Source organism: Acomys minous, assembly GCF_964271855.1.
Source record: "Acomys minous genome assembly, chromosome: 18".
Lineage (NCBI taxonomy): Eukaryota > Metazoa > Chordata > Mammalia > Rodentia > Muridae > Acomys > Acomys minous.
In genome coordinates, this window is record NC_140501.1 from 28,674,604 (window position 1) to 28,698,272 (window position 23,669).

Below are 23,669 nucleotides of genomic sequence, written 5' to 3' on the forward strand. Positions count from 1 at the left end.
GAATTGTAAAACACTTAAAAGAACAAATTTCTTGGAACATGTAGAAAAATGAACAATTGGATATTTATCTAGAGTTTTTAATTAGTCTTAATGAAAAAACATTAAGATATTAGCAATTTGAAATAGGAAGTTTGCATGGTGAGACATATTCAGTGGACAGTGCTTTGTATTCCTTTTCCAGAAAGCACTTATCTCCTTCAATTTAACCAAAATTATTTCCCTCTTTTGCCTTCTTGCTGTCATCTACATAAGCAATTGTATTTCAGATATCAACTGAAAAACTTTTCTTTATTTATTGCATTGACATGATCATGCATTTCAAAGAAATGTTTTTTAAAAATGCATGATATGTGTATGTATAGGGATCTTCTGACAGGTTAGGCAGGTATTTAAACTTAAAAATATTGAAAGATTTACGCATATTTCACATATGACATGTGTTGAAAATAACTTTTGTTATTATTATGTTTAACATCAATAGTATGCAAATTCACCTTCAGTTGCTGAAGAATTTATTGAACAGGGGATCGCATATAATTCTCATGACCTGCTAACCGTTATCATTATACTTTAAACATTTGGTTTCTCCTTTAATACTGTAGCTACAAGACAGCTCCATGGGAGTAGTGAATATGCATAGTTTTCAGTCTTAATGAAACCAGAATTGGACTCCTTTGGTATATCTGTGTCTGTGGCAAAAGGTATCATCTCCTTAAACCTTCAAGCCCTTGTTTGTAAATAAATTTCTGGGTGCAATAGGGTGCCATACAAAAAGCTTCAGTGTCTAGTAAGTGCTGATAACCCCTCTTAAAAGATTTTAAAGAAACATTTTGGTTCAAAATGTATATTTATTGGAATATATTAAACAATAACTAAGAGGGATAGCTATATTGAAATAAGAATATTCTCGTGCTCAGTTTTATTTCAGAATATCATAGCATCTGCCTTGCGAATCAATGGCAACTAGTAAAGCCTACTTACTATTTTGGCCAGAGCTGCATTATGTAAATTATATCATATATAAACTTTAGAGTTATTCTCTATAATAGCCGAGAATAGACAATTGTGTAAATTAGAGTTGATGTTTCCTAAACTTCATTCTACAGACGTAATTTCTTTTATTTGTTTTGTACAGTAAATACCTTAAAGAAAAAATATTGTTCTTCAGTGTATTTAAATTCTGATTTCATTCTTTTTATTAAATAAAACATTCAGTTATATATACACATATGTTTGTATCTTTATATATGCACGTATGCTATATAGATGCATTGGATGAACGTGTGATGGTACAGCACATGTGTGGAAGTCAGAAGAAACTTTGAGGGAGCTGCTTCTTTTCACTCATTATCTCAAAGCTCACAGTTACATCTGTAAGTTCTCAGAAATGTTGGCCTAGTAATTTTATAATTTACAGAATCCTACTTGATAACATTGCAGCTATCACAACTCACTAGAATATGCAGTCATAAAATAATAAACATCACTTTTGTATAAATATTATAATTACCAAATCGAACATTTTTTTACTCATACAAATTTTCTGTTCGTGTACAGCATGTTATTTTGATAAACAATAGAAATTCAGTCTCTGAATACAGGAGTCATTTTGAAATTTCCCAGAAGAGACTAGATCATGTGTCCGTGTGTACAAATGTGTCTGTGTGCGTATGCACGTATAAATGTTATATTCAAGTTTATTTCATTTGTAAGAAACGGCTTACTGAAAATTCATGTGACATGTTCTTCTCAGAAAACATTCACTGCAAAGACAATGACAGATTGTACCCATCGTGGTTCGTGAACTGACAGGAACAAACCAAGAGTTGCTGTCTCAATCAAGTATCAGAAAGTAATATACGGTTAATATAGAAAACATAAAATTTCAAAGTGCACGATATGTTGCATAATGCTCCTTTTGTAGTTATATAAAGTCAAAACATCATAAATTCAGTCATCAGTCTAGAAGACCACAGTTTTATTATGCAATCCACTGCTAGAAAATTTGTCTAGTAGAAGTCAGGCACTGCTTTGTTCCCTGCACTGAAAAACAAAACAAAAATAAAATATTTTTTTAAAGAGAGAGAGGGAGAGAAATCAAATGACTTCACTTTGTTCCCTCAAAATGAATCTACCCACTTAACTAATATAGTGGAAGGAAAGAAACAGGGTAAAAATATAAAATAATGACACATAAAAGGATGATAAAAGAAGGTAATTTCACTTATGTCAGTTGCATGATAAATTTAACTATGAAATGATGTTCTATTTGACTCTTCAATTTCCTGTTTTAATCATTCTAGTGGCCTTTTGATTATACACTAAGACATAGGAGCTATTGCATGTTTAATAGAAAATGCTGTGTAATACAGGCTTTGTCATTGTCTTCCTCAGTTTCGGTCAGTGACTAACACCTCGACAGGAGGTCCTGATTCTCCCCTTATCTCTGGCTGAGAGCCTAGATGACTCAGAGCTTATCAGAATTCTCCATAGCAAAGGATTCTTATTCAAATGGGGATAGAAGTATTAGCTGAAGCTAACGAAGAATTACAATATAGAGAAAACTAAATATACCACAAACCTCAGTTTTAAGCTTGAGTTATTTTGCGATTTTTCATAACTCTTGCTGAGCATTTAGTTTTATTTTTATGTATTCTCCTGAAAGATAATTATTAATTTGATAGCAATACATAAAAGTAATGAGCAGCAGACATTTTACTTCTTAATAATATATGAAAATGCATTTTCTTAAATTATGCATTTATGATTATTTTAGTTTTATTGGTGTGATATTCTTCAGATACATTAATTTGCAGTTATCACACAGCAATTCTATCTTTGTCTCTTTCTCTTTGATGTGGTGATATTGAAAATGCTCAAGAACCAAGACAGCTTGGGACACATAATTCAAAGATTTTCTTTTTCCACATAGATTTTAACTTTTCCTCATAGCTCAGTCTCTTTAATCCTAGTATTAACCTTGCTATGATTCTTTAGATCTTTTCTGGAAAATGTTACAATCCCTTCTTGCAGTAGAGTGAAAGAAACTGTTACAAGGCTTCAATTAGTGACTGATTCCTATTACCTAAATTGTGGAGTTCGCTCAGTTCATCTCACCGAGTTCATATATATTTACTATACATTTCTAGCTTCCTTCAGTGCATTTATGTAACAGTGGATTTTATGAATCAATGTAGTATAATGGCTTCTACCTCAAATATGTGTTCCAACACGAGGACATTCAGAAACATTACCCTGCAATACATAGGATTTAAAATTTCAAAGCATAATTTTTCATCATTTGAATGTGTATATATTTTGAAATGAGAAAATCTTTCCTAAAAAGCCCATACCTCCGTTTGTTACAAACAAGTTACTTTCCAATAGTTAAGTGGAAATAAATAAAGAATATATTCAACCAAATATTAAACAAATTAAGAGGTATTTTTGGTATAATAACTAAACAATTAAGGCATAAATTGCTAGATGAGGTTCATACCATGAGAAACTATGAGATTGTGTTTATAGTACCCCAATCTGATAGAATATTTAAAAATATTAATGACATTACCTAGTATTTTTTAGAACTTCCAAATATGAAGAATTTAATTATCTCTGTTTAAAGATGCACCAAGGTCTAATTGTACCTTTTGTTGTCCTTGAGGCATTCAACAATGTGCTGAATTACTCAGATTTTACAAATTACAGGGCAGACTTTACTTCACCTACCACCTGTTAAATTACACGAAAGGTGAATGGAAATAAAAATAAATATGAATAATGAATAAAATGAAATAATGAATAAATTAATAATATAAATGAATAAAATAAAATAAATGTATAAAACCAAAAAATATTTTTGTCTGTTTTTGGCTTTTTCCCTTGATGAATTTTGTACATTATATGTTTAGGTTTTATGTTGGTATATAGCTTAGGCTCATCTGGAACTCTTTATAATCCTCCTCCTTCAACATCTCAAGTATTAAGATTAATTACACTGTGAGCTACCAATGCACATGCTTTAATATTTTAAGACATTAACTAAGTAGCAAACATTGTTTTTGTTTTATGTCTTTAAATCAACCTATCTTGAGTGGTAATAGAATGTGCTTGAGCATAAATATTTAAATACTAAGAGGCAAAGAATGTAAAATTAAAAAACTAATACTAGATGTTTTAAGTTGACAAAGATGAGATATGATAGACACTGATTTACACTTGGAACTTTAGACTCACCAGGAAGGAAAAATGTTTTCTTCGAGGTTGCCAAATACAAATAGCCAAAACACTATGAATGTCACATTTATATAATTTCTGATTGTTTCATGGTTCTTCTTTGCTGTACATAGTTTACTGTATATATGTGTAATAATATAAATGCACATGTAATAAATAAAACAAACTAATAAAATTATAAAAGATGACATTACTAGGGGTAGATTTTTCTGAAATATCATGTGTGATAAATTATTACAAGTTACATTTCTTAAAGCATTAGCACTTTATTATGAACACAGTGTGGTTTCTAAGCATCATGCTAGGTGCAAGTCTCTTGGGCTACTAGTTGTTAACTCTGAATCAATGTACCTCAGCAGAGTTGTGTTTAAAAGTACCACAAAATGTGATAAAAGGAAACTCACACTTTGAAAATGTATTATAGCCTTTTCAACAGTTGTATAGTGTTCATATACTAAGTGAAAATATAGTAAGAATTTCATTAAAATATGCACATATGAGAACATTTTAAAAAATGTGTTGCATGACCATAACTTCATGGACAACTCAAAATACTTAGAAGGATAGTTGATAAAATTGATATTATAATATCTATAATTTAGGTACATTTTATGCTATTTTTAGGCTTATTCATTCACCCACTGTAGCATGTTATTGGTTTATACATACATTTTATATAGACTTAAAGTTTATTTTATCCAAAAGTTAGACTAAATATTATAAAATATATGTTGATAGTCCACAGATTCCTTCACGACACAAACAAACAACACTTCTGCTGTATGTTGTTTATTTCACCCATGAGTAATAATATAAATGTATATGTTAAAAAGAAACATAATAGGAACTCCCCGCATCTATCCCAATTTCCTGGTAAGTGAGGACTCTCATGGGACATCTCTTTTGGGCTAGAGTCCAATTATAAGTGAATATATACATTGTGAGTCTTTCTAGGTCTGGGCTAACTCATTCAGTATGATCATTTCTAGTTCCATACATTTGCCTGCAAATTTCAGGATTTCCTTGTTTTTAACAGCTGAGTAGTATTCCCTAGTGTAAATGTCCCGCAGTTTCTTTATCCATTCTTCTACTGAGGGACAGTTAGGCTGTTTCCAGGTTCTGGCTATTATGAATAAGGCTGCTATGAATATGGTGGAGCATATGTCCTCATTGTATGGTGGAGTATCTTTTGTGTATACTCCAAGGAGTACAATATCTGGGTCTTGAGGTACCCCTATTCCCAGTTTTCTGAGAAAGCACTAGATTGATAGAAGTGTAGGAGAATACGGAAATAGAAGGAACCAGAGAGTCCTTGAAACCTACAAGAAGAATATCATGACGGGCAGATCTGGACCCAGGGTGGTCTGCTCAAACTACTGCACCAAGCAAGGACAATACATGCAGTAAGCATTGAACCTCTATTCAGATCTGGCCAATGGACAGGACATTTTCCACAGTAGTGTGGAGAGCATGGACTGACTCTGACTTGAACTCTGTTGCCCCATATTTGGCAACTTCCCCTTGGTGGAGAGGCCTGGTGGCACTCAGAGAAAGGATAAGCAGGCTACCAGGATAAGACTTGATAGGCTGTGAACATATGGTAGGGGAGGAGGTCCCTTTCTGTCACAGACCTAGGGGAGGGGAATAGCATGAAAAAGGAAGGAAGGGAGGAACAGGATGATACAAGGGAGGGGATAACAATTGATATGTGATCTGAATAAATCAATTAAATATAAATAAATAAATAAATAAATAAATAAATAAATAAAAGATACATGACAAAAAATTGAATAAAAAACAAAAACCGAACAAACAAAACAGAATCCTGAATTAACTATATAAAGGAAAAAACTATTTTTCTAGTAAGAATGTATGGTTTCTTGGTCTTCAGAAAAAAATACTATATATTGCCTAAGAGAATAGCAATAGAATTATCTTACCTTTTCTTACTGTGCAACCCACAGAACAATAGCATGCGTCCTTAAACGGTCTTATAAATCTGGCTATGAACTTTTGATAGTACAGTTGTCGTTCTGGTGTATGTCATGTGGGGTAGCTTTCAATCTATTTGTACTCCAAATCTAACACTTATGCATGTACTACTATTATGATTGTGTTTGTGCATGTATGTGTGGTGCAATTGTTGGTGTGTGTGGTTAAGGGTGCCGATATATGGTTTAAAAGTTTTTTTTTTTTGTTTTTTTTGTTTTTTTGGGTCATCTATGAAATGACATCGACTTTCTAAAGTCAAATGAGCAAAAACAGATATTTTCTTTTTCTGTGACAGTCTTATACATTCTCCTCATGTCTAGTGTACGTTTACATCATCATCATGCTATGCAACTTAAGTACCTGGAACTCTCAGATTGTCAATTTTAAATTACTAACCGTGACAAGGGTAAGCAAGTCCTCTATAGTTCCTGCTTTACAAATGTGTCTGTCTGATATAGTGGGCCAGAAGGCTGAAGATTATGCTCCAACATTATAGAGAGTTTTGGGTGACTGCTCAGGCAGTCAACTGTCTCTGTCTTCCCCCGCCGCCCCCCCATTTTGCAAGCTACTAACCTGCACTTCTGGTGATGTTTTAAGTTGATAGAAATGAGATATGATAGATATCTATTTACATTCAGAATTTTAGACTCATAATACTATACAGGTATACGTAAAAAGATAAATAATCACCATTCATCAAAGCAAAGATCTCCAAGACCAAGAATTAATTTATTCCTGGAAACGCAATTAAACTTTCACGGAAAATTTCATCAGAGATGTAAAAAAACTTTTGGGTTTCATTTCTCAAAACTATTTTGAATGTATCTTCTTTCTAATATATAACATTCTCAGCAAGAGAAACAGTGTTATTAGGGAAAGCAAAATAATTTATTTTCTTGTGAAGCTGTCTAACCATTTAAACTCATAACTTGATTTCCCGTGCCTCTGAGCTACACTACATAGAAGTCAATCCTGCTAGGTTATAATTAGACATGTAGGATAATTCTAATGATGTCTTACAACTGATGGAATCAGCCTCAGCTCTGTCTACCACCTGATTACCATGGAAACCATTGCTGGCCAAGCAAGTAATTCTGATCAAAAGGAATTATTATTAATCCTCCTAGTATATGTTGGGTAGAGATTTAAACAGCTTTTGTTAAAGTTTCTTGTGGAAGCTGAAAGGTCCAATAAGGGTAAATATTAATTCTTAATGTGCTGGAGAGCAAGAATGGCTTAGTCTCTGTGGGACACAACTGGCTTTCAGTAAATCAGATATTAACAGATTATAGGATCAGCCTTGCACTGCCCAGGGATTAGAGATAAACAGGTGAATTTTAGAGGAGGAAAATAATTCCTAGGGCTGACTTAACCAAGTCATTGCCTTGTCAAATTGAAATTGAATGGAGAAAAACTGGAATGTGTATGGAGTTAGAAGCCCACTAGATTACATCTATGGCAATATCTAAGTTATCAGACAATAACACTAAACCCTCAATTTTCTCCACTGCATGTGTTATTATTGTTACAAATGGAATGGGGTGGCCTTTAAGTGACAGAAAAACAGCATATATTCAAGATTCCTTCTATTTATTTTCATATTTAGCCATGCTAGGACAGAAAATAAGTATCACAAGTTACAAGTGTGTGTGTGTGTGTGTGTGTGTGTGTGTGTGTGTGTGTGTGTGTGTGTGTGTGTTTTCCCCTGCCCACTCACAATGGAGGCTGATTCCAACTTGTTGCATGTACTAAGCAGGATTTCTAAAAGCTAAACTATACCTTAACCTCTGAAGATATATTGAAACGAACACCATAATGAATAGTAATGTTTTGCAGAGTTGTTTTCTACACTTTCAATATATAATTCATTTTTTAAACACACAATCATCAATATTAATTACTTATCTATTAAGTCGTAAAGATTTTTAAATTGTTTTTTATTGCTTGGTTTGGTGTGTGTTATTCATAGCATATAGAAAATAAAATGATATTAACATAAAAGTAATTCATCTCTATAGGACAATAAAATTTAAAATATGAACAATATTTTATTCTCTAAAATTTGAAAAATATGCAAGTGTCTAAAAACCACAACCTCTTTGCCTATTAAGAAGCATATTATCTCTGGGTCTGTTCTCATGGTGTACTTGATCCCTCTGGCTCTAAGAATCCATCCTCTGCACTGGCTTCACCTAGTATTTGCCTGTGGGTCTCTGCATATGCTTCTATTAGTTGCTTGGAGAATGCTTATTTCGTGATATTTGGGCTAGTTACACATCTATGAGTAAAACAGAATATCATCAGGATCATTTCATTTAATAATTTCTTTTTGCCAGGCATTTTTGATCAAATCCTGGGTTTCTAGGCCCAGCCGCCTCTGGTTCCTGGCCATTCAGGTAGTGTCAGGTGTGGGGTCCCTGAAGTTGGGCCAGTCATTGGTTGGTCACTCTCACAGGGTGATTACTATCATTACTCCAGCACATCTTTCATACAGGACATATTGGTGGTCAAATATTTTGTGGCTGGGTTGGTGTCCCATGCCCGCTGCGGAGAGCCTTTTCTGACTATACAAGATGATTAGATAGAGCTCCATATCCCTCATGATTAGGAGACTGCACTAGGGTCACTTTAGCAGATTCTAGTGAGTGTCCACTGCATTAGATTTCTACAGCACTCCCTATTATGCCCCCTATACCCAACTCCAGTTGTTGCTCTGAGTACGCCTTCTTCTCCTAATGGGGTGCCTCATCCAGCCTTGATATGATGGTTTGTGACCAGTCTTATTGTAGTTCCATATACCACCTTCCTGGGAGGCCATTTCTGCTCCCACCCTACCCCAGCTACCCCAGCCTCCCAAGAGGAAGAGGAGTTGGCCTAGGGAAGAGCAGGCTTGTGGTAAGGGGATGATGGAAGTAGAGGAAACTGAGATTGGGGATTAATATATGTAAAGAAAAAATGGTTAAGATAGAGAAACCTGATAGATACCACTTTAATGAAATGATAAAAGTTAACAGTATCAGGAACAGAGCAAATCACCATCAAATGAGTCCTAACATGACACATTGAGAAAACCATGACAGAAACCCCTACGACAAGGCTTGTGACCCGAATCAAATCACAGAAGGTGTTATCAGAAGATTAGAAAGAGCAAATTAAGTAGTAATTTCAAGGTCAAAGGCTTTAAAGTGTCAGTGTAATATAGCACAAAGACTTGTAATTTATTCTGAATTAAAGAACACTTAGAGATAAGACTCCTTAATGAATTACACAATCTTAAACTTTCCTTCTTCAAAAGGACTTTTTAAACACCAGAAGGACTTTTTAAACAATAGGTAAAATCTAGATGACTCTGGATTAGATATTATCACAAGAATCTTCATGGTGTGATTTTTGACAACTAGACTGTGATTATGTTAGAAAATATATAGTTTTAGAAGATTCCCACTGACATATGTAGGGATAAAAGATACCATGTCTGCAACTTACTCTGAAGTATTTCATGAACAGAAAAACAAAATTACACATGCAAAGAAAAATAAACATGTAAAGTGGATGTATGCTAATGTTAGCCAAGTTTTAAATCTGGGGAAAAAATGGTATATGATATTTTGGACTATTGTTAACATTTTTTTATAACTGTAAACTATGCCAAACTTAAAAAAAATCATAACAAACTAAGATGTTATTGTTTTCAGCTCAGTGGTCCAATGCATGAAAATTTAACTAATGGGTTTTTGAAGGCGTTGCTTTGCCATGGATCTGTTTATTTAAAGAAAAGATAACACCAAGGCAATATTCTCTGAGTGAGTTCATGGCCTTCTAACTTTACACGTTATTTAACAGATTTCTGATTGCTTATAGGTTTTCATATAAAGTGCGTTCTTTTCTTTGTTCTGGTTTGGCAATTTTAAAAAGTCAAAGCTTGAATTGGCAATTGTAGCTTGTCTTTAGGACGTGTGCTGCTTGTTTTGTGGGCTGGGTAAACTAGAAAGGAACTTTATTTACAATCTTTTTTCATTTTTATTGTTTGGTATTCACACTTGTACATAATTTGCTTAGAGCAAATCCACCCCTCTTTCACATACCTCAAATTTCTCTTCTATCTTCCACTCAACTATTATTTCTTTTTTTCCATTGCAAATTCTCAGTGAATTTATTTATTTATTTCAATTTGTATTTTTATTTACGTAATTTATTCAGGTTACAACTCAGTTGTTATCCCATCACTTGTATCCTCCCGTTCCTCCCTCCCTCCCTCGTTCTCCCTATTCCCCTCCCCTAGGTCTATGACCCAGGGGGACCTCCTTCCCCACTATATGGTCATAGGCTATCAAGTCTCATGTTGCTTATTCTTTCTCTGAGTACCACCAGGCCTCCCAACCAAGGGAAAGTGGTTAAATATGTGGCACTAGAGTCCTTGTCAGTCAGTCAGCTATTATTTCTTTTTCAAGTATATATGACTCTTGTGTTAAACTCACCAGGAATACCTACTTTGCTCAGATATAGGACAATCTACTGGAGTATCCTTGAGAAAAACCTGGAGCTCCCATGTTTCTTTTTATAAAGAATGCAAAGGCTGCAGTGGCATGCAGCACACAGATTTGTTACTCTGCTTCCCCCCACCTCTTTGTGTGTGTGTCTGTGTGTGTGTGTGTTCCAGTTAAACATTCTCACAGAAGCAGGAGTTAAAGCCATTTTTCATCCCTTTAGGGTATTAGAACCCTTGTAAAATTGTGGTGTAGATACACAAGCTTATACATTTGCAGAAAACTTATTCAGTTTAGATGAGAGACCCAAAGAAATCAGTCTTCTGGAGTAAAGGCATTACAATTTGCTATTTGCATACATAGCTTAGCAATGCTGAATAATCTTGCAGTAGATATACAAATAACCTTAAGATTTATATTCGAGAAACTAAGAGAAAGCTTAAAAAGAAGAATACTGAATGTAATACTGAATGTAATACTGAATGTAATACTGGAAAGCCATAGAACATGTGCATTTTATTTTATTTTTTAATTTTTAGGTATTTTATATATACAATCATAGTAATACACAAATATAAAATTAACTACATACAGCAAGAAGAACCACAAAGCAATCATGAAATATATTAATCTTACATCCGTAGCAAATTTGAACTTGGCAACCTTGAAGAAAATATCTTTTCTATCTTGGTAAGTATAAAATTCTGAATGTAAATCAGTATCTATCATATCTCATCTCTATCAATTTAAAATATCTATCTAAACATAAATACCTCTTAACCCCTAAACAACTATGCTTAATTGTAAAACTAAATTATCTGGTCTTCAACTCCATCAGAGACCTCAGAAGGAATAAAATTAATTACCTGAGTAAACCAGAAGTGCAGATGAGCAGCTTTCAAAGTGAAAAAAAAAATGTGAAAGTCATACCCTACTCTCCACTCAACTGGGGAGAATGTTCTGTCCATTGGCTAGATCTGGGTAGGGGTTTAAAGTTTACTGCCTGTATTGTCTTTGGCTGATGCCTTAGTTTGAGCGGGACCCCTGGGCCCAAATCTGCCTATCATAATGTTCTACTTGTAGTTTTCTAGGACCCTCTGGATCCTTCTACTTTGCTATTTTCCCATGCTTCTCTCTTGACCATGTCCCCTGGAGGGGGAGACCTGGTGGCACTTAGAGGAAGGACAGCAAGTCACCAAAAAGAGACTTGATACCCTATGAGCATATACAGGGGGAGGTAATCCCCCTCAAGAACAATAGTAGGGGAGGGGAATAAGGGGGAAATGGGTGGGAGGGAAGAATGGGAGGATACAAGGGATGAGATAACCATTGAGATGTAACAAGAATAAATTAATAAAAAATTAAAAAAAAAAAACAACAGAAACCCAAAAATATTCCGCGGGAAAATTTGTGAGAGACAGTTTGCTGCCTACACAGTTACCCAAAACTCTCTATAACTATTTTATATCTATATCTATTTTATGGATAGCTTAAATATTTATTATCCATAGACTATATCTTTTCCTTTCTTAGTTCATTCAGATAAAATTCATATTGAATTTAATAATAATATCGAATAATGGTGTGTCTCAGCTGCAGAGTACTTGTCTCACATGAGTAAGGCTCACAGACTGGCTCCTCAACTCTTGAAAATGTTAAAGATACTTTATCAGCTTTTTAATATTAGTTTTTAATTTCAAAGTTTCCAAATAAATAAATACAAATGAAACTTTACACATATTTATTCTGAAATAATTTGTGTGAGATTATTCTTTATTTTTCTGGACAGAAGAATGTATTGTGAATCACCGTGTTTTGTAACTTTATCTTCTAGGAACAGAAACTTAATTGAACTTTGGTATTTTAGCTGATTTTCCTAATACTCTTCATCATTCCCTTTAAGATGGAAAAGATGCAAGTAAAATCTCTACGCAAGTCTCTAATTCTCCAATGTAAATACAAAATCCGCCTATAGTCTTGGGAGGTAATTTTTAAGATACTGTCAATATTCTAAATGGTTTATGTTTCTTCTCTGCCAATGCTCATAGAGTTTTTCAGATAACACACTTCACTGGCTAGCAAAGCAACACTGAATGAGTGGCTTTAATGTTCTAGCGATGTAAATGGAGTGTATGGTAGCATAGCTATAAAACGGCAATTGCATTTAGGAAAACTCATTTCCTAGTGTATATCCAGTGAAAGGATATTGTTTGATTAAAATAAAAGACATTAAAAATCAATAAAGACAGAATGATCATGGTTGAAAGACATTGAGTCATTTTAAAGTTAATTATGCTTGTGGTTGATCCTGTGTCTGCGTAGCAGATATATGTAATACAAAATCTGTTTGTTTCCACAAAGCATCATTAAGAAACACGATCCATGAGGGGTGTATATGAAAATGCAGGCTGGCAGATGGGATAAATATGAGAAAGGTGCCATAGAAAACAAGAAGAAAAATATGGAAGCGTCCTATAAGAAAATGTTAAATTAATGTCCTGTTAGATATATTTGTCAGTGAGCATCCTTAGTTGTAAAGAGAAGCAGCCAAGTTGCAATGCATTTACAAAATCCCTGTACGTTTGAGTTGCCACTCTTTTGATTTGGTAGCAGTGTTACTTTCCCTTTGACTCATCTCTTTTTTCATACATTTATTTTCTCGTTCATAAATCCAACCAATGAAACCTGCTTTGCCTAAATCAAACTGTGGAAGTAACAAAAACAGATAGATTATGAATTTAGCATACTTCCCAAACTCATTATTAATGATCAGTAGCTTTATCATACACTTTACATAAATTCACTTCAAGCTAGCCAAACAGTCAAAGAGCATCTCTAAGCCTCAAACACAAGATGTTAATAATAAATTAAGTAATGACCTAATTTTTTTTCAAGAAGACTACACATTTTCTTCTGTAAATAAAAGTGGCGATGACTTCATCAGCAATCTACATACCTCCTGAATTAAAAAAAAATGTGTTAGGACAACTCTCTGAGACATTCTTTTAATATTAAGCAGGCTAATGTCTTCATTCAGGGGCTGTTTGGAGTACCTTAAACTGCAGGGTTTTAATCAGAATTTTAGACAAACAGGACAACTCTCCATGGACAGAGAGGGCTTCTGCCACATTCACAGCATAGAATCTGCCCTGATTATGTCACATGTTTAAAAGGCTTCTCCCTCACAAAATATAAGTTGTTGACCCACTTAGGTGATGCATGTTTAGTTTAAAATAAACATAGCAATGCCAAAAAAAATGCATTGAGGAAATTAAAACTATAAATGAGTTCACAGTAACTAGGAATCTAAAAACAGTTGATGAAATGAATACCAGTGTTGCTGCTAACAGGTTTCTAGTTTGCTTAACACAACAGAGCTTTTGCCATATTCTACAGAATGAAAAACCAATCTGAACCTCATGGAAATGCTGGCAAACCTGAGACATAGAATGCATACAACAAAGAATGTAGGCACTAAATTTGAAGATAATATTTTACAGATCTTGAAAGACCAATTCTCAAGTTCATATGGAAAAACAAACAAACAAACAAACAAAAACCAGAATCACTAAAACAATCTTGTACAATAAAAGATCTTTTGGAAGAATCTCATTCTCATTCTCAAGCTGCACTATAGAGCAACAGTAATTAAAACAGCATGGTACTGGCTGGAAATAGCCATAATGACCACTGGAATTGAATAGAATACCCAGAAGTAAAACGACACAGCTATGGGCATTTGTTTTTTGACAAAGAAGCCAAATCCTTACAATGGAAAAACGATAGGTTCTTTAACAAATGGTGCTGGTCTAACTGAATGGCTATATGTTAAAACAAACAAACAAACAAACAAACAGACCCCTATTTATCACCGAGCACAAAACTAAAGTCCAAGTGGATTAAAGACTTCAACTTAAAACTGGACACCCTAAATATGTTAGAAAAAAAGGTGGGGGAGAGCCTTGAACTCACTGGCACAGGAGACAATTTCCTGAACAGAACAACAGCCCAGGCTCTAAGGTCAACAAATAATAAATGGACCTCATGAAACTGAAAGCTTCTGAAAGGCAAAGAAACAGTCAATGGAACAAAATAGTATCCTACAGACTGGGGAATGATCTTCATCAACCCTACGTCTGACAAAGGGCTAATATCCAAAATATATAAATAACTAAAGAAATTAAATTACCACCAAGCCAAATATCCCAGTTAAAAGATCCGTAAAGAGCTAAGCAGAGAATTCTCAACAGAGGAGTATCAAAAGACCGAGAAACAAAGAAATGCTCAATATCCCTAGTCAGCAGGGAAATGCAAATCAAAACAGTTCTGAGATACCATATTACACCTATCTGAATGGCTAAGACAAAAAAATTCAGATGACTGCACCTGCTGGCGAGGATGTGGAGAAAGGGAAACATTCCTCTATTGCTATTTATTTATTTATTTATTTATTTATTTATTTGAGACAGGTTTTCACTATATAGCCTTGTCTGATCTGGAGCTCACGTAGACCAGATTGGTCTCAAACACATAGAACTCACCTTGCCTCTGCATCTTGAGTGAGTGCTGAGAATAAAGGCATGCCCCACAACATCTTGCGATTTTTTTGTTCATTTGCTTTTTTATGTGATAAGATTCGTCACTTAGTACAGAATAAACCATATGATTAAGCGTTAATGCCATTATATTCTACTTCACATTTTACTCACTTAAACTCACTGTTTAACACCTCAACTGCAGAGGTTTTGTTTGTTTAGTTTTTACATATGAATCTCAGTTTTCCAAAGTGCCATTGACATCCCAGGAACTGTATTTGTTTTCTCTTGTTTTCAACAACTGAAGCTGTGAGTTGCCCTTACCTCTGACGCCTGCTTCCCAGATTTCAGTCTATGCATTAGAAAGAAACTGGAGTAGTGCAATTTACCTTGAGTACCCTCAGAGTCTCCACGGAAGGTTCTTGCTGAATCAACCACATGTAACTTGCAAACATTTGAAAGATGTTTTAACAGCATTGAGCTTATAGGGAGTGTTCTCATGTTACTAACCTGAAAACAATATGATAAAACAGTGATCTGTATTTAATTTACATTGCATGCATATTATAGTTATCTTAGGGTAATATGGTCATGAGTAATATGTAAATATGATATCATTTTATATCAAGCACTACAGCACTGTGGATTTGTGTATGCGCAGTAGTTATAGAACCATTACCTTGAAATCAACAGACAGTTGTGACACAATTAACAGTTTCTGAATTCCTATAGGTTAGCAAGTAAGAGAGTTTAATCGTGCAGTCTATGAAAACATGTTCTGTGAAGGAGCTGGAGAGATGCCTCAGTGCTTGTGAGTAGATCCTGCTGCTCTTGCACTGCACTAGAGTTCATTTCCCAGCACCTACCTAGGACATCTTACAACCTTCTGTATCTGGAACCAGCCCCATTAGTTCCAATGCTCCTTTGTGCCTCCCCAGGCACTTTTCCAGTGCACAAATCCATACTTATGCACACCTATACACACACACACACACACACACACACACACACACACACACACACACACACACACTAAAAATTTTAAAGTGAAAGTTTAAAGTTTATACGTTTATGAGACTTTTTCACTAATAATATCTCTAATTACATAGTATTTTAATTTAATATTACATATGACTCTAAGCCAGTAGTTCTCAACTTCCTAATGCTGAGACCCTTTAAAACAGTTCCTAATGTGGTGACTCAACCATAAATTTACTTTCATTGTGATTTCATAACTATAATTTTGCTACAGTTATGAATCATAATTTAAATATCTGATATCCAAGCTAATCTAAGTAAACCCCGATGAAAGGGAGAGAAAAACTGTGCTAAGTTTAAATAAGTTCACTTTAGTGCTATTTAATTTGTAGGAAAATAAGTACGACAACTTACTTGAAGTTAAGACACACTCTAGGTTTCCCAAGTTGACTCAATATAAAGCAAAATGAAGTGTTAGGTGTCTTTTTAACTATGTTCAGGAATAGAACTCAAGATACTGAGTTATCTATAAACAAAAATGTGAGAGCAGAACTATTTCATTTCCAGAGAGCAGATTCTCTAGGGCCCCAACGATGATGAATCATATCAATGTTAGCTATGATATGAGGGAGATTGTCATTAAGACACATGCAATGCTTAGTTGTATTTTTCCCAGGTTTGAATACTGGCAAGCTAAGTTCAAGGTGCTGATACTTGTGAAGGATCATGCTTCAGTGCCTTGGCTGAACATGGAAGAGCAATGAGACAAAAGCCTCCCAGCTCACCCTTTCCCCATGGTTTCAGCTTTACTCTAAAGGATAACTTTTTTTTTTTTTTTGGCACCATCGCTGTCTAGACATACATTGTCCAATATTGCCACCAGGAAAAAAAAATCACATTTCAACATAAGCTTATCTCCAGGAACACACATGCATACCTTGCTAGTGAATTACACATATTTACTGTAAACTTACAATATTATGAAGAAAAAAATTGAGAAAATTGGGTTTTATGATCCCTAGGTTACAATAGTTTGAAAAACTTTATTTTTAATCATAATCTGAGAAATCCATGAGACTTCCAAATAAGGGGTGAGAAGGAGTCACTGATATTCAGAGTTCCATTGAAGAGAACCACTGAAGACCCTGCTTCCATCTCACCCCTCCTGCATCAATGCGTCTTCTATTCTCGGACTCTCACAGAGATTTCTTCTCATAGCTGCTTGCCTATCTGTCAATATCTATGGATAATTTAAGCAGAGCTCTCTTATACCTCAGCATCAAGTCTTACATTTTGTTATTCTCAGACAATATATCATCATTCTCATTTCTTTTTGTCTTGATGAATTGAATTTTAATTAATAATATGTGAAATTGCCTTGCGAAGTCTAATATTAAAGTGAGCCTGTGAGTGAACATGAGATGAACTCATCTTCTTTGAGTTATTAATACTTCATAAAGCATATCTCAACTCTAACATATTGGTGGCTTTCATAGACCAAGTTGTTGCATGTGATAAGGCAATTACCATGCCCGAAATGCATATATTATGATAAGACTTTAACACGAAATTATGGGCTTTTGCTGCCAAATTACTACCCCTCATACTACGTCCAATTTTATAGATAAAGCACTACTACTCACAGTCGACATGACATGAAGGAATTCTACATCTGATTTTACATCTTTATAAAGGGCTTTCTACTTTAAAGAAACTAGATCTAGACACAGTTTGTTGTCAGAGTCCTCTTACGTTTAGAACTGTTTCATTCTTCAGTTACATACATATAGTGGTATAAACTCAGCAGCTTCACATTTAGTGGTGCAGCCATTCCCTCCACTTAATGCTGCATCCCAATGTGCCTAGCCACTGTGATTTTGGTGGAAGGACTTTCGTGACTGCAATATCCCTTACACTGATTTAACATTCTACCTTGAGTCAATCTCAATTCCACTTAGCTTTACTGATTTCTAAGCAATTAGCTATCTTTTCTTTTTGTTTTTGTTTTGGTTTGTTTTTTTGAGACAGGGTTTCTCTGTATAACAGCTCTGGCTGCCCTAGAACTCACTCTGTAGTCCTGGCTGGCCTTGAATTTATAGAGATCTACCAGCCTCTGCCTCCCAAGTGCTGGGATTAAAGGCATGCACTACCACCGCCCGGACTTAAGGCACATATTTTTTCATGTTCCATGATGGCATCTTTTCAATATTATTTAACTATTTTATATATCATTCTCCATTTCAAATATTGATAAAATTATTTATAGAGGCCTAGATAGAATATCAGAAAAGCTCAAATGTTTTATGTGAATAAATAAATTTGTTCATAACAGCAGGAGTTTGATATTAGGAAACCACAAAGTTAAAAATGCTTGAGAACAATTGTCATTACGTTTGCATATCATTTAAAAATCTGCACATGTTTTTAGTTTATGATACTAAAAAATATTAGTTAGGGTCTTTTGCGGACATCTCAGTTGTAAAAGCATTTGCTGTTTAAGCTGAGGACCTAAGTTCAAACTGACTTGAATCCATAAAAAGTGAGTTTCTATAATACCACTCTGAAAGATGGAAAGTAGAGACAAGAGACTCCCAGAATCTGATGATCCAAAAAACCTCTCTTATGCAGTGAAAAGTCAGAAATATTGTTTAAAGAAAAGGGGACCAACAGGCACCATAGTTTTCTGATACACATATATACACATGTACCAATATTTACATAATGAATACAGATATAAATTTACAGACTTTTCCTCTCTCTCTCTCTCTCTCTCTCTCTCTCTCTCTCTCTCTCTCACACACACACACACACACACACACACACACACACACATACAAATGTACAAAAAAAGATGATTTCTATGCTATTGTTCCAATTCCTTGGATTTACTAATTTTTAAAACTTTTTCAAAAAAGTATTAATCAGCCATTATTTATCAAACACTGCATTCTGATGATGAAATATTCATGAAAAAAGAGGACATTCTCACTTTTGTGGAAAACCATAAGCATATGAGTATATCAATCATAAAAACAAATTATCATATTTGATCATGCCTAAAGAAAACAATTTATTTAAATTTACTTTGTAAAAATTTGAATGTGGCTAGAGATTAGAATAAAACTTTTAAAAATGAGTAAAAGTAGGGAAGGATATAATCTCAGAAGATACCATATTTTATTTTTCAAATAAACTTTATTATAAATGTTGCAACTAAATAAAAATATCACACACATTTCAAATGGGTTATGGCTATTGAAATCCCTCCCATAGTTGAAGGAATCAGAAATATGTGGTAAAAATAATGACTACTTGTGTGCATGACATGTGATCATATTGATTTCCATACAAAGTGTAATCAATTTTTTAGTCATCAAAATTTTGTCACATAATCTCTTTATACATTTGTATTAGCTAACCCATTATTTCCTTATTAATAACTGTGTTTAAGAGTCAGTGTAAATTAAACATACTTCTGATCAAACCCCAACTTCCTTCTTGCCTTAAACATGTAGTTTTAGAGAACTAATTACTATATCCTGGCTATGACTAATAAGATTATCCAAACAAAAGACATTAAGAATATTGAAATTAAGATCCAGTTGTGAAAGTCTAATTAGCACTCTTTATTAACTTTTAGTAAGTGAAAAGGCTGATTTGAATAGCACTGACTTCAATGTTATATTATTTGATCAGCACTGAGTTTAATTTTGTATGTGAGAATATATTCAAACATCACAATATAGTCCAAGTAAGCTAAAAAGAAACAAACCTGAATGGCCCTGATCCTTAGGCTGCATCCTGAATACCTAGCAATTATAATGCATAAGGGGAGATAGTTCATATCAACTAATGAAAAATATATTATGGTTGCAAAGCCAAGCTTATTAGCTAAGATAAGCCAACTGAGGAACACACCTAAATGTGATTGTTTACTTGAATATTTGTAAAAAGTCAATTTTACTGACCCATAACTTTGTTTAACATGCATAATACCACTGTTCTAAAATTTCTAGATTAGTTTATAAAACGTATAAGTAGCTTCAACAGTAAAATATTTTCATTACTTTTCAATTAATTGTTAATTAAGATACTTTACTTTGTATGTACTTTTTGTATATTGAAGTAACTTGGATTATAAAAAAGGATAAAAGTTTTAAAAAAGATTAATTAGAAATCATAAACATAAAATTTTAAAAACTGAAAAGGCACAAAATCAAACCAATCATTAACATTTATTCTTTTAATTAACATTTGGCAAGCTTGCTATTACAAGTTAGTCTGACATAATTTAGCTGATGAAAATTCTAATTGACATTTAATAATTATGCTGATTAAAATATATGTTGTTTTCTGTACCATTTCAAATGACAATTACCTGCTTAAACATCCTTTTCATTTCAAAGATAAATAACAAAAAAAATGGTATTTTAAAATTCTCCTGGCTCCAAGATTGTCATTTATGTGATTTACACTACATAGGACTTAGAATTTTGGAATGCAGTTCCTTGCAGTAAACTAATTACCTTCCTGGGGGCATTGAGCCATATTTTCCTCCTGTGCAAATCTCAGTCCTAGGGGTAATTACATCATACTTGGAACCATGGTCCCTCTTACAGAATAGTAAGGCTCTATTTAGAAGATAATCACTTAGTCTAATTTGTATTCAACATTTCATTCTCTCCCTAAACATTTTTTATTGTAGTCTGTTTTGTTTTGTTTTTTAATTTTCTGACTACACTCGTAATCCACTTTCTGGCTCTTTCCTCTGTCTCCAGGCTTATACTCACCTAGGATGAGGTCTGACATCAAGAGAATTCTGAGATAAAGAAAGAACTAGTCTAGGAATTTCTGTTATTACTTCACTAACTCTGACTACACTAACTCTTTATCCAAATTGGTTTTATTCCCTTCTTCTTGAGTTCTAATAAAGACCGATGAAAAATTTAAGGCTTCTGCTCTGTCCTTAACCATTTTTCCTAAATTCCTTTTTTCCTACTACATCCTGAAATATAATAAAGTCTCCATCAAAGCCCTTTTTGATTTGTTTGTCACAGCTGTCAAAACGACTCTTAAAATCATTACTTTACTTTTGGTTACTCCTCCCCTCAAGAGGGGAAGGAAGGTAAGTCTCTACTGCCAAAATCACCACATACTTCAGACATAGGGCCTAGAGGCTCCTGAACCTCTGGTACTGACCTGAAAGCATTCCCTCTGAGCATTTACTTTCAGGGTTTCACATGGTCATATGGAAGCTTCCAAAAGCTAAAGGTAGCCAACAGTTCTACGTAGCTTTGTTGTCTGTTAACAGTATCAATGACCGGCATAGCATAATAAACTATAGGTGCAGTATACCTTGGTAGTAACCTACTACTTTCTAGTTAGAATTATTAACCATTCAGGCAGAAGGAAATTGTGCCTGAAACTGGATACCTAGACAACTACCCAGGGCTAGTGAGATCATGCAGAAGAGAAGCTTTAAGGAAATATTTACTAAACCATCATAATCTCTACATTCTAAATAGTTGTTCTTATACCAAAAATTAGTGTGGTCTTCATTCCTCATCTAGGAAACTCCTTTCATAACATATGAAGGTCATGACAGAAAATGACTTTCAATCAAAATACAGAGTTATGATACTCAGTCCCAAAGAATTCATCTTCAATATACCTCAACATCTAAGTCTCAGGGATTATTACGAAACAGTGTGTGTATAGAGTTGAAGAGCCAGAGGAACAAGAGTGCTCTGGGAAATTGTCTCTCCAAGAAAGTCAGGATTTAAATCTCATAATGTCAGTAACATTACTACTGCATAAACATGAGCTGAGCAATGAAATGAATGATAGTTCTGCTAACCTGAATGGGGAAAGTCCGGAAAGCTTCAGCCTTATACAATGAACTATAGAGAGCTCACAAGTGCTGAGAGTGGGAGAAATAATTTTGCACATGGAAGAGCACTTTTTTGTAGACAATTTTTCACTGTCCAATGAAAAATATTCAACTCTAAAACACATACATGAAACATTGTACAGATGATCAGGTCGTGCTAATGTATTTATGAATAATATATATGCACATAAATATACAAAACACAATTAATGAAAAAGATACATGAATTTTAAAGAAATCAAGGTGTGGTATATGGGAATGTTTAAAGTAAGGAATAGGATGGGGGAGATTTCGTAACCTCATTTAAAAAAAGAAATAACTTTTTAAAAAGTGAGTTTCATGTCAGAGTCAATCCCCAAACTCCACATAACTGTGGAGAATGTCTTGTCCATTGGCTAGATTAGAGTAGGGGTTTGATGTTTACTGCTTCTATTGTCTTTGGTTAGTGCAGTTGTTAGAGCAGAACCCCCTGGACAGAGAAACATTCATCACGATGTTCTTCTTGTAGGTTTCTAGGACTATCTGGATCCTTCTATTTCCCCATTCTCCTATATTTCTCTTACTTAGAGTCTGGTGCCCCATATTTGACTACTTCCCCTTGGTGGGGAGGCCTGGTGGCACTCAGACAAAAATAAACAGGCTACCAAGATGAGACTTGATAGCCTATGTACATATATAGTAGGGGAGGAGGTCCCCCTCGGTATTAGACCTAGGAGAGGGGAATAGGGTGAAAGAGGGAGGCAGGGAGGAATGGGAGGATACAAGTGATGGGATAATAATTGAGTTGTAATCTAAGTAAATTAATAAAATAAAATTTAAAAAAGTTAGTTTCTACCAAATAAACTTTTCAAGAATTGACACTGACTTTTCAAATATTACAAATCCAAAATGTAAGTATTTTAATAACTCTCTTGGCATGCTTAGGATAACAGAGCTGTAGCCATATATATTATAAAAATAAGGTGAGAGTTATTATTTTGAAAACACTGTATTATGCTTGCTTCAGTTAAATGACCCCATCCTTGCATATGCTTTAACTAATTCTTAGAGGTGGTTTTAAACATTCTGGTTTGAAGCATTTTAAATTGTCATGAGTACTGAGCCATATTTCCATTCAAGAAAATAACATACTCAAGCTAATTCAAGGGCTCTGTGTTGTCAGGTTTAATATAAATAGAAATTTAGAATAATTAATATTATTTATCTTAATATCTTCTTATAACAACAAGGAAGTAAATGTTTTAATAAACCTATTTGTAGGTGTATTTAAAGGGAACACTGAACAGAAGAAAAGTTCATTTAGTAAAAATTATCAAAACCACAAACAAGAAAGACACTTACTATTTAAAATGCCTTCCTAGAAACCTATTTACAAATTCTAACTATAATTATTCTGGGATTAATAAAGCCAAGCCATGTAGGAAGTCTAATTATGGCAGTTGTTGACTATTCATTCTATTTTTCTTCTTCTGGTAGTCTATGAAAACATAGCAGCAGCAATAATAAAATAGGAACTCTAGGAATCTCAAGTCATTAAAACATAATCACCCA

The 23,669-nt window shown here is 34.1% G+C and overlaps 1 protein-coding gene across 4 annotated transcripts in view; it reads left to right on the forward strand.

Annotated features, from left to right (window-relative positions):
• PCDH9 (protocadherin 9) overlaps positions 1-23,669 on the forward strand; it is an 879,612-nt gene that overhangs the window by 735,772 nt on the left and 120,171 nt on the right. The gene's annotated exons all lie outside the window — the stretch shown is intronic.